The 11,399-nt window shown below is 32.5% G+C and overlaps 1 pseudogene; it reads right to left on the bottom strand.

The window, feature by feature from the left end:
* Positions 1-3,654: 3,654 nt before the first annotated feature.
* Positions 3,655-4,905, bottom strand: LOC131675386 (putative nuclease HARBI1; annotated as a pseudogene).
* Positions 4,906-11,399: the final 6,494 nt, after the last annotated feature.

The following is an 11,399-nucleotide window of genomic DNA, read 5'->3' as shown; positions in this document are numbered from 1 at the left end:
AATGGTGTATTTTACGTATCTTTCATATCAATAAATAATTACAAATACTACTTTTAATTACAAAAAATGAATTATACTATTCACTACGTCATACACTACTGTTATGTTCATTGCTTCGATTTCTTTTTACATAACATAACAATACAATGCTTTATAGTGTCAAACACTGAGGCTTCTTACCTGTGTCGCCTGCTCATTTACATTACTTGATGAGTATGCCGTAAAATTGTTGTCTTTGGAAGAAATACCACTGGCATTTAGACAATAATTTCGGGAAAATGGTTATTTACATATTTATTTATATCATATGGAAATGAATTATGTTTAGTAGAAATAGATCCAAGCAATAAATAAGTATAGATAAAAATAGTGTTTTGCATAGTGAATAATACAATTAATTATAGTAAGTAAAATAAATAAACTTCATTTTTATTTATTGCACCAACTGATCAACAAAAATCCATAGAAATAAAAAAAAATAAAAAAAACGTGATTTGAACCTGCGATCGCAAAATCATACGGACGCCTTAGCTACCGCAGCTACCGTGACAAGACAGTGACGTTGACATGAATATCGTACAAGTTCATCAAGGGAAAAGGGGCTTAAGTTTTAGTAATTATAATTACTTATAATGTCATGCATTCGATCTCAAGCGAATTGTTACACATAAATTTTCATCAATAATCTTTCTTTCAAATAATGATCTCGACTATGCAATTCTCTTTGGGACAGGTCGCGTCGGTAACGCGGTATCTCGCGTGGTCTGGTCACCGAGAGAGGCGCTGGGGGTAGAGGGTCAGTGCTTGGCTGAGGCTCGGGACTAGCCGGAAATTCTTATACATGGCGCTACCTCTCCTTTATACAGTCTCCATGGTCGGAGTAGTGTTGTTAGTGGTGTTGAGTCCGCGAGTTTCGCTTGTTCCCACGTTCTTGTAACGAATGGGGTAGCCATCTTAAAAAACAACAATTCTCTGATTGTAGTCGAACCTTTCACATTCCCGCCTGTTGTTTGTTCTGTATTAATGAAAGTTTGTAAATTTCATTAGCAATGAGTGGTTTTATGGAGGTAGGTAAAATTTTTAGTCATGAGGAATTGTATAATTTGATAAAAGTTTTAGCTAACTTTAAAGCTGGCCAAAATTTTTACAGTATCAATATTTATTATTTCTAGGGCATGGTGTCTTGTGGCTGGTGCAATGAACGATTTTTGCATAAAGATCTTTCTCGTCATGGATGTATGTTACCTTACCATGAACACGACATTGTTCAAACTACAGATCTTCCAAAAGTATATCCATTGTCACGTAAGTTTTTATATATAAGAATAAAGTTTAATCTTTGCTTAAGCTACATTTTCTGACTGGCTGCAATAAATCAAATCTTTTGCACTCCATAAGCTTCATCATTAAATAGTGTTGAAAATTTTGTTTATAGTCACGAACCCAAATCAAGTCCTTTATAGGAATCCAGATAAATATGCCATCTATTCTGATGATCCCAATTATCAAAACAAATTTTTGGAAATCGACGATCCAAAGCCTGAAGACACATCAGTAGAACAAGATTACGAGGCCGACTCTTTACATGACATTTCCGCTGAAATGCAGCAAAACGTCACTCTCTCTTCTAAAAAAACTAGTTAGTAAAAAAGTATTGATAATGTGATGTTATATTCTATACCTATCCAGTACTACATATATTTTTTTTTATGTAGCTGTGCACGATCTTTTATTTGAGGAGGAGATTGACGATGGCATTGATCATGTCCATGCATTTTTGGAAGGAAACTACGGTGAAGACGAAGAGTACACTACAGATAATGAAGAATATAATGAAGATGATCATAAGGACAAATTTGTAGAAGAAGATGTCTTGGTTGATGCTAGAGCAGAGATGTTGAAGAAAAAGATGGAGTTGTTAACAAAAGCTCAGGATCCAAGCTTGACTCCGGAGGAGCAAGATAGCTATATTGCTTAAGCTGAATCAGTAGTTTTAGAATATAAAGAGTTACGTACAGATGTATTAAATTGTGCAATGAAGGAGAAAAAAAAGAAAGGCTGGGATTTGTCAGAAGAATTAGATCTGCTGCACGAGTATAAAAACATGAAGAATAAAAATAACATCATATCTTGGAAAACCTTGACAGAAAAACTTGGAAAGAAAAAGTAAGTTACTGAATTTTACTTGCCTTTTAAATTGTATTGCAACATTGTTTGTAACCTATATTAATTGATTCTATTTGATTTCAGGATCAATTATTCAGTGAATCAAGTAAAAAATAAATTTTACTCTTTATTTCAGCAGTACAAAATTGCTAAGCAGCAGAATGAAAAAACAGGGCAATCGCCTGCAAAGTGCAAGCATTATGATTTTTTTGAGTCATTGTGTGGAAAACAAGCAAATGTAGTTCCAGTATTTGCATGCTCCTCAATCAATCCAAAGTCATCATCAGTGGGATATGCGAGGAAATGTGATGAAATGAATGGCACCAAGCCTAAATCACTGTCTTCCATGAAGAGTTTGGGAAAATCTAGTAAGACTATTGAAAAAGTTTCTGAAAATAAAGATTTAGTACAGAAAAAGAAGGATCTTAACAGCTGGAAGCAAGTATCAAATAAACGTAAGAGAAAAGTGTGCGATGAAGAAAATCAAAATAATGAAGGATCGCCTAAGAACCAGAATGATAAAATATTGCCTAAAGCTGAAGTACTGATTAAAAAGAGAAAGACCAATACTGACATTCTGGCAGAAGGAATCAATGTCATGAAGGATACTACAAATATGCTCATCCAGTCTCTCACAGAAAACACTCGTTCTATCACTGCTTCAGTCGACAGAATGGCTGAAAGATTTTTGCCTTCGAAAGAAAATTAGCAAGATTTAACATTTCAACAGATTTTGAATAATTAAGGACTACAAATTTTAAAGTAAATTTCTACAATATTTGTAAAAAAAGTATTTGTATTGTCTACAATATTTGAAAAAAAGTAATTACTCATTTACTCATGTAAACTTTTCGTTTTTTTCTAGATTTGATAATTACTTTTTTTCACACATTAGCAAAAGAGTTTAGCAGTTTACCGAACCTCAAACTAATTTATCCAATTATCATTAGCTATATCATATAAAATGCAATGTACTTTTCTGTGATGATATAGTCAATAACGGTACAATAAGACGCGTTATTTATTATTTAAATATAACTTATTGAAACTCATTTGCATTAAGATAAAAATGATACTATAATTAAAAATGAGTACATTTACTGTTTATATATGAATAGTTGTCATGCGAAGCTGTTGAAATAATGTTGTGGTTTCAGAGACATTATAGTCAAGTTGTGATATTCAATTCATACGTGTAATTAGTGATAACTATAATATAAAACGGTAAAATAACTTATTCACTACATTAAAATAAGTATGTTAATATTGTTTTAAAAACAATGTACAATTTATTTATGCATTTTGAGTAATATTACAAAATAAGATAATCAAACTGTTTCTGTAAAACACAAGATGAATAAATTGTTTTTTCTGTAAAACTTGTCAGTTTCCAAAGCAAATCTGTGAAAAATGTCATAAAGTGCATATGGTACATTCATTGCAGTATCGATGGATAAAATATTTTATAAATTGACATGAGGCACTTTTCTAATTAGCATACAAATTCCATAATCTGTCCACTATTTGCTGTCGCTTTCTATTTGGATTTTCAACAATATTGTTTGGTAAATTCTGCTCCATTGGTTCATCATTTTCATTTTCGTTCCTGCCAAAAATCAAAATTCTTGCATACTCTTCTGATGCTAAACAAATGTTGTGCAAAATACAACAAGCTGCAATAGTACGCACTGAGTTTCTGACATTATTCCTATGTAAATAGTACAATCTTCTACATTTAGTCTTTAAAAAGCCAAACGCCCTTTCAATTACCTGCCTGGTTTTACTTAGGATTTTGTTGTACAATTTTTGGCGCAAACTCAATCTATGAGTCCTGCGATAAGGTCTCATAAGATAACTTTTTAACGGATAAGCAGAATCACCTATAAAGTAATATCCATTTCTGCATATATCTTCGCACAAGGGATACAAATCCGAGGTTGTAAATGCTCTTGCATCATGTACACTACCAGGCCACCTCACATCTACATTTGTGAAAAAACAATCTGCATCGCACAATCCTTGAAGAACTATTGAATAGTCTTTTTTCCTGTTGAAATACACAGATTTGTCACCTCTAGCAGGAGCTCGTATTTTGATATGGCACCCATCAAGAGCTCCAATCACTTTTTGCAGACCACCTTCTTCTCCACCAAGAACTTCAAACTATTGTGCAAGTAGTCTTCGCTCTGTTTCTGTCTCTGGTAGTCGAATAGCATTATGACAGACTTCATTTAGTAGCCCATTGATCACTCTTTCCAGACAGCATTTAACCGTAGACTTGGTGACTGCGAATCTCCTGGCAATGCTTCTATAACTATCTGGAGTTGCTAACACCCAGATGCCTATCGCAAGGCATTTTTTCAGAGTAAACGGGTGCTTTCCCTTTACCAGTACACTGAAAGGAAGGAGAGTTCACCAATTTGGCATGCAACATTTCAAAATGTGATTTTGGCATTCTAAAATCTTGCACAAACTGTTTTTCAGACATAAAAGGCACGAGTTCAAAATAATCTTGAAATGCTACAGGTTCTTCATCATCATTAAATCTAGAAAAAAAGTAAAATTGTATCATTACTTGCATTTTTTATTTAATCATTTTTATTGTTGATAGTGTTTTGAATTTTTTTTCTGTACATACGTTAAATAATGCATGTGAGATACCACAGACATAGCGTTGCACAAATTAATAACTGCAATTGCATTTAGGTTCATCAGAGCTGCTGAGAATAACAGCATCATCATGCAAAAAGTCAAAGCTCTTTGAGGCAATTGTATATTATCTATTGTAAGGCTATGATAATATATTCAATATTCACAGTTACTGCACTGTCAATTCAAATAATTTTACAATTTTTCTTAACTTAAATGCACCTCACATACAATTAAGTACTACTTAGGTATTTTTTCTAATAAAAAAACTTTGTTTATAAAACAATAAGGGTGCACCTGTAATGGTAGCATACAAGATATTAGAATGACGAAATTCGTGACTTGAAATGACTACTGTAAGGAAGGAACAAGCGAATCTCACGGACTCAACACCACAACAACACCACAAAAAGCGATAATCAAACGCACCCATAACTACCACAATGTTATTGTAAATAATAGTAAATGTTCATTCATTGGTTTTCTTTTTTTGTATAATACAGTGACTGTACGCACTGTAGAACTTATATAGGGATATCTGGTGATTAGCAAATATTTAACCTGTTTTATCGACTAATTGCCGCATATTACTAATCTTTACATTTTCTTCAATTTTGGATAGAAAATCGACAAAAGGAAAATTGTTTCGTAATCCGGGAATAAAGAGCTATCATCCGCTATCGATATTATTTCTTTTTAAACAGGAGAAAAATGTTTAATGCATATTGCGCGCTGTCCGAACGCCCGATTTTTTTTCGCAATTTTCTTAAAAACGGAAAATCCGGAAATAAAATTTCAAGCGGAGACTTTTAATCCGGAAATAGGGAGAAAACGTTTCAGCTCATGAAAACTCAAAAATATCTTTAAAAAAATTTTTTGGGTGTCAGCTTCACAAGTCTATGTAAGAGTATACGAGGAGTCTCGTGTAAAAGGGAATTAGACCCGTGAAGGTTGCCCGTCGTGCGAGGTAACCAGGCTCACACTCGGGAGGTGGGTAAGGTAGAAGCGTTTCGTCCCGATGCTACCGGCTGGACTCGTCAGTAAGGCTCGATTGCCGGTAACATCTGCCTCATACGCTCGAAGTGCTCGTACCGCTATGCGAACATATATATGCAACAAACGTGTTTCTTGCCGCTCGTGGCTGGCCGTTACCATCTAGATGTGGACGGTCGAACCATGAGACTGCTACATATATATGAACTTTATGTGGATTTTTCTATATAATTCAAAAACAATTGACACACGTTTGAAAATTGTGCATGTATGTACGTTTTAGCAGCGTGATTAGTAATTTTATGCATTACACATAAAAATATTATTAGTGACAATTAATTTATTTTGTGAATTTTGTATCTGTTTTAGTGTAGTTTTATAATAATTGACGTTGAGCTGTACCATCCTCAAAATCATCAAAAACTGTTTCAGGAGTATAGAAGAATCTATTTCTAGATGAAAATGTAAAACACCTATCGATGAAAACGTTTTATTTATTCTATTTTAATTCTCTACTTTAAATGCATTTGATGCATTTGTCTACCAATTTTATTTTTGTTTTCTTCTCTGAATTCTTTCTAACTAGAAATGAAAAATATTCATAGATGAAAAAAGGCTAATGATTCTATTTTCATTTTCTTCGTTAAGTACATTTACTTTGAATAACTAACTTGGAATCCTATTTTCCATATTATAATTTCTAATAAGAAATACACCCACCGGATAGACGAAAAAAGTTTCTATCTCATTTAAAGTTATTTGTTCTTTCATTATTATAAAATTAAGTATCGATTCATTGATTTCCTCATTTGAGATTTTCTAACTGGAAATGTAAAATATCTATCGATGAAAAAAGTTCATTAATTCTATTTTCATTCTCTTATTTAAGTGCTTTTTCTTCGAATAACTCACTGTAAATTTTATTTATTCATAATACATTTTCTAATCAGAAACATGTAATGTTTGTATCACTTATAAATAAAAATAATTTGAACTCTCGTAATTTAGCTAATGAGTAAGAATTTGTTTCTGATGATTTTACTCTAATTTCAAGAATATAAATAAATGAAACAAATATAATAAATAAGTAACTCAAATATATATAAGTAATTGTAAAATATCGAGGAAAGTCAGACAATGCCCTAGTTTCTTATGGTGCGAGTTGTCCCATAAGCAGAGCTAAAGTCTTTCTTGGATAGGATATAATTCGGCCCAAGTTTCTTATAGCGCGAGATGTTCTATAAGTCGAGCTCAAATTATAAGGAAAGGTTAATCTTGCTTAGTAAATCACAATGAGAGAAAGAACTTAGGTGTTGATCCAAGTTTATTCAAACTCATGCGCTCACTTTGCAAGGCTAGAAGTGAATGAATCTAGCCTGTGCAAAGGTGGGCCTATTTATACACAGATTTTCCCGCTTATTATTGCAGGAGAGATTTCATCGAAAATTCGAGAGACATTCGCGAATTTTGAGAAATGATTTTTCTTCATTTACAAGTCAATAACCATTAATATTAAGTTTTTTACACATGTAAATTTTACAGAACTAGTTATTTGTTGATTTTATACAATATATAATTATCGCCAATAGTGTCGTCAAAAGTTATTAACTAATAAAGTTAATTAACGTGATATTACATTATTTACAATAGAAAATTATTAAAATTTCATATAACTTTATAGTTAATTAATTTTGGAAGTATTTTCCAAAATTAATTATTTAAATTAATTAATAACATTTGAATTATGACTAATTTTTCATATTTGTAACGGTTTTCTTTTAATTTTAATATGCGATTATTAGGTTAATTATATAAGATTTCTAAATCATAAAATTGTCATTATCAAGTATTAACTTAATATTTTCGTTCTATATATCGCTTATTGTTTAAATAAATTATTAGTTGTTTATTTATTAATAACAGTTGTTATTTAGCTGTTATTAATGAAACCAATTCTTACTCATGTTCTATACTTATTCATTTTACATATAAATTATTTATATTTTTCTAATATTTCATATGTTAATAAATAAATTAACTTTACATATCGATATTCGTTATAAATTTATGATTGAATAAGATATTGTGAATCTGTATGTTAAAATCTATATAATTGATACTTTGTTATATTCAAATTATCTATAATTAACATATTTTTCTCAATATTATGATTCATTATATCTATGTCTATTATTTGTGACGTCACGCTATTTGTTTTGACTCGACTCTTATTTGTATACAGTCGCGTAAACAGTGAGGTAGCTTAATGTATTGTTTTGACTAAACAGATTAATACGTTAGACTAGTTGCAGTGATTTAATAACAGCTCATAAATAGGACCGTTACAAACATATAAATAACATATATATATAATATATATCATATAAAAATCATATATTTAAATAAAATAAAATAACATATATAATATAAAAACATATACAGGGTGTTTCATTTTAATCCGACCACGCGCATAACCTAGTAAAAACAAACGTTATCAAGAAATGACCGCTACAAAAGTTGTAGGGGACTGAGTGGACTACCAAATGCTATCATCAACTTTGACCTTTAATTCGATTTTCAAGGTCATCTGAAGGTCAAAGTGCTTTTTTAAATTGGAACCCTTATTTTTGACGGAATCGTGTAGAGCGGGAAAAAATTACATTCAAAATGATATTTCAAGTTTGTATTTATGACCTGAGAAGGTCAATTGAAGGTCAAATGCTCAAAAAACCTCCTAATAACTAGTTTTTTTCATTTTTTGGTAGAATAAATATTGTCAAGATACCTTTTGAAAGTAATTGTGTAACATACCATGCTCTCTTTGAAGCCATTTTGTAAGGTCACTTGAAAGTCACAGTGCTTATTGTAACAGAAAATTTTTTTTTCAAGGATCCGAAAATGGAAAAATACACAATTTGAATATGACAATGCCCTGGACCCTATTATCGATATTCAAGGTCATTTGAAGGTCAAATTTTTATCCTACTATTAGTATCACCCAAGAACAACGACGTGGACTTAATAGGATTGGGGTGTTTGATCAGAGTAAGTCCTCTTGCACTTTTCTTCAGAATTCAACGTAGGTTTTCAAAGATACCATTTTCTTGAATACATAATTATATTCGCTGCTGAAATTGTTCTACTGTTCTGAGTTATACAGCCCTTGGGATGTTTTCACAAGCGGTTCGAATTCTTTGCATCATGTTATCTCTTGTTTTTGGTTGGTGTTTATAAACAATATCTTTTAAATATTCCCACAAATAAAAATCAGATTATGTTAAATCTGGAGATCTTGGTGGCCATCAAACATCAAAATCTGCACGCTCGGTGCGTTCAATCCACCTGTCACGATAATATTGATTGAGATATTGTCTTATTATTCGAGCGTAGTGTACAGGAGTTCCATCTAATTGAATTCACATTCTTAATCTTGTGTACAAATCTACTGGAAGATGGTGTCTCAGAAACTGTAACAAATTATGCATATTTGTGTTTCGTCGTCACAATGTATGTGTGCGAATGTGTGAGTGTGTCGGTAGGCCCACGCAAAGGCGACTAGGCGGCGTCACCGTACGGGCTTGATTCCCATGAGTTGTTACCGGCGAGCGAGAGAGCGCGTGCAAACTAACAGTCAGTCAAGAGCAAGCAGTGATCGCGTGCGCAGCTCTCATCTTTACCTCGCGAACGGAGTCTTTGTTCGTCGTGTCCGTTGGTTTTCTGTTCCAGGTGAGCAACAACGAGAACAACAGTCAACAATTCTGGCAACAGCAGCAGCTTACAACAGATCATCAAATGATCAAACAAACGAGAAGCTCACGCTTCTCAACTGGCGAGAAGCCCATGCTTCTCAACTAATCAACAACTTATTGTTATTGGTCTCCACATCGCCAATAGAACTTGTTCGGCTTCACCGAGTCGAACATCATCGTGATCATTGTCACCTTGATCGTAAAATCAATCGTGTGTGAAAGTGTGTGCGTGTAAGAGCTCTCGGTGCGTGCACGGCCACGTGGCCGGTGAATTTCTCCTCGCGCATTCTTTCTCTTTGTTCTAACAAATACCGGCGTACGTACAAGTCACTTTGTGCGGCGTTACTCGTTATTCAATCTTCTTTCGTCATCCAATCTTTGTATCAATCATTTCAGCATCAGTGCATTTTCAAATAAAAGTGGTTTTTTATGCCTTGCAGGCTTTTTCCCTAAATAGTGTCTTATTTCTTTGTCTTTCGAATAAACAATTTCATAATTAAACTTAAACCAAAAAATCGTGAAAAATTCCAACAATAAAAAACAATTGACCAAATACCATCTAAGGTATTTGGATATTATCATAACATTTGTATTTCCATCAAAAAAGTACGGGCCTATAAGGTATCCATTAATATTTCTACACCATATGTTAAGGCTCCATCGATTTTGATTATCTATCTGCCTGTGCCAATACGGATTAACATCCGACCAATAATGACAATTATGTCGATTAAGCTTAGCAATATGGAATTGTGCCGCGGCGCTTATTTTTAATGATATCTTTGATAATAACTTTTGAAAAAGACCGTTAATGTGTTTTAAAACGCCATTCGCTTCAGAATCAAATAAGTTTCATTTAGTCAAACTTTCGTGAAATTATAATGAAATTTTCTATATTATTTCTCAAAAAAAATAAGAAAAATTCACTCTTTACGGAGAAATACATAGAAATCAATTTTTATAAATATATAATTAAAAAATAACAGAAAATTTCTTTAGAATTTCGCAAAATTTTGACAAAATGAAGCTTATTCTATGCTGAAGTGTTGGATGTTTTAAAAAATATAGATAGTAGTCTTTTTCCAAAAGTTATTAACAAAAATATCATTAAAAATTGGCGTCGTGACGAAACGTCATATTACTATATAACTTCTATAATTTTTTTCTAGTTAATATGAAGACTTCATATTTGATATGTGCTTACTTGGAGTTTTGAAAAACAATGTAATAATAAAAAAATTGAAATTTCAAAAATTCTTAACAGACTTTCGTCTATCGATATTTTGTAGCTTTCTAGGTTATAATTTTTTATAAACAAACAAATAAAATTAGCGAAAATTGTGTAAAACCGTAAAAAACTAGGTACCAAGAGGAATATTTCCAATTTTTTTCATTTCAATATATAAATATCTTTCGTGATAATAACAGAATGAACTCAAGGACTTTGGTGGCGGCTGCTCGAGTGCATGCACGTGGCTCGAGCGTCTCTCGACATTTGATAAAAGTTTATTGGCAATGTGAGTTTAGAAAATTGTAGGGACGATGTAGGAATACGTAAGAAGCTAAGAAGAATAGAGTGAGTAAAAAGTTTTCGGCTTAAATAAAAAGCTAAAGTGACAAAAAGGAGTTGGCCATCGGAGCGAGGTTTGGAGGTTAGAAGGCGACGAGAGAGGTGACGAAGGCATGGCAAATAAGCCGGCCGAGGCAAACGCAAGTGAGAACGGTAAATTAAATCCTGCTTTAAAACTCACGAGACCGACAATAAATACGAGACAAAGACAACTAACACTCGAAAGAACGTTAAGCAAAACGTAAAAGAAAGTAACCTTTAGAGACGACGAG

Source organism: Phymastichus coffea, unplaced genomic scaffold (genome assembly GCF_024137745.1).
Source record: "Phymastichus coffea isolate CEN01 unplaced genomic scaffold, Cenicafe_Pcof_1.1 PCOF00020, whole genome shotgun sequence".
NCBI lineage: Eukaryota > Metazoa > Arthropoda > Insecta > Hymenoptera > Eulophidae > Phymastichus > Phymastichus coffea.
This window is presented reverse-complemented; position numbering and strand designations above follow the sequence as displayed.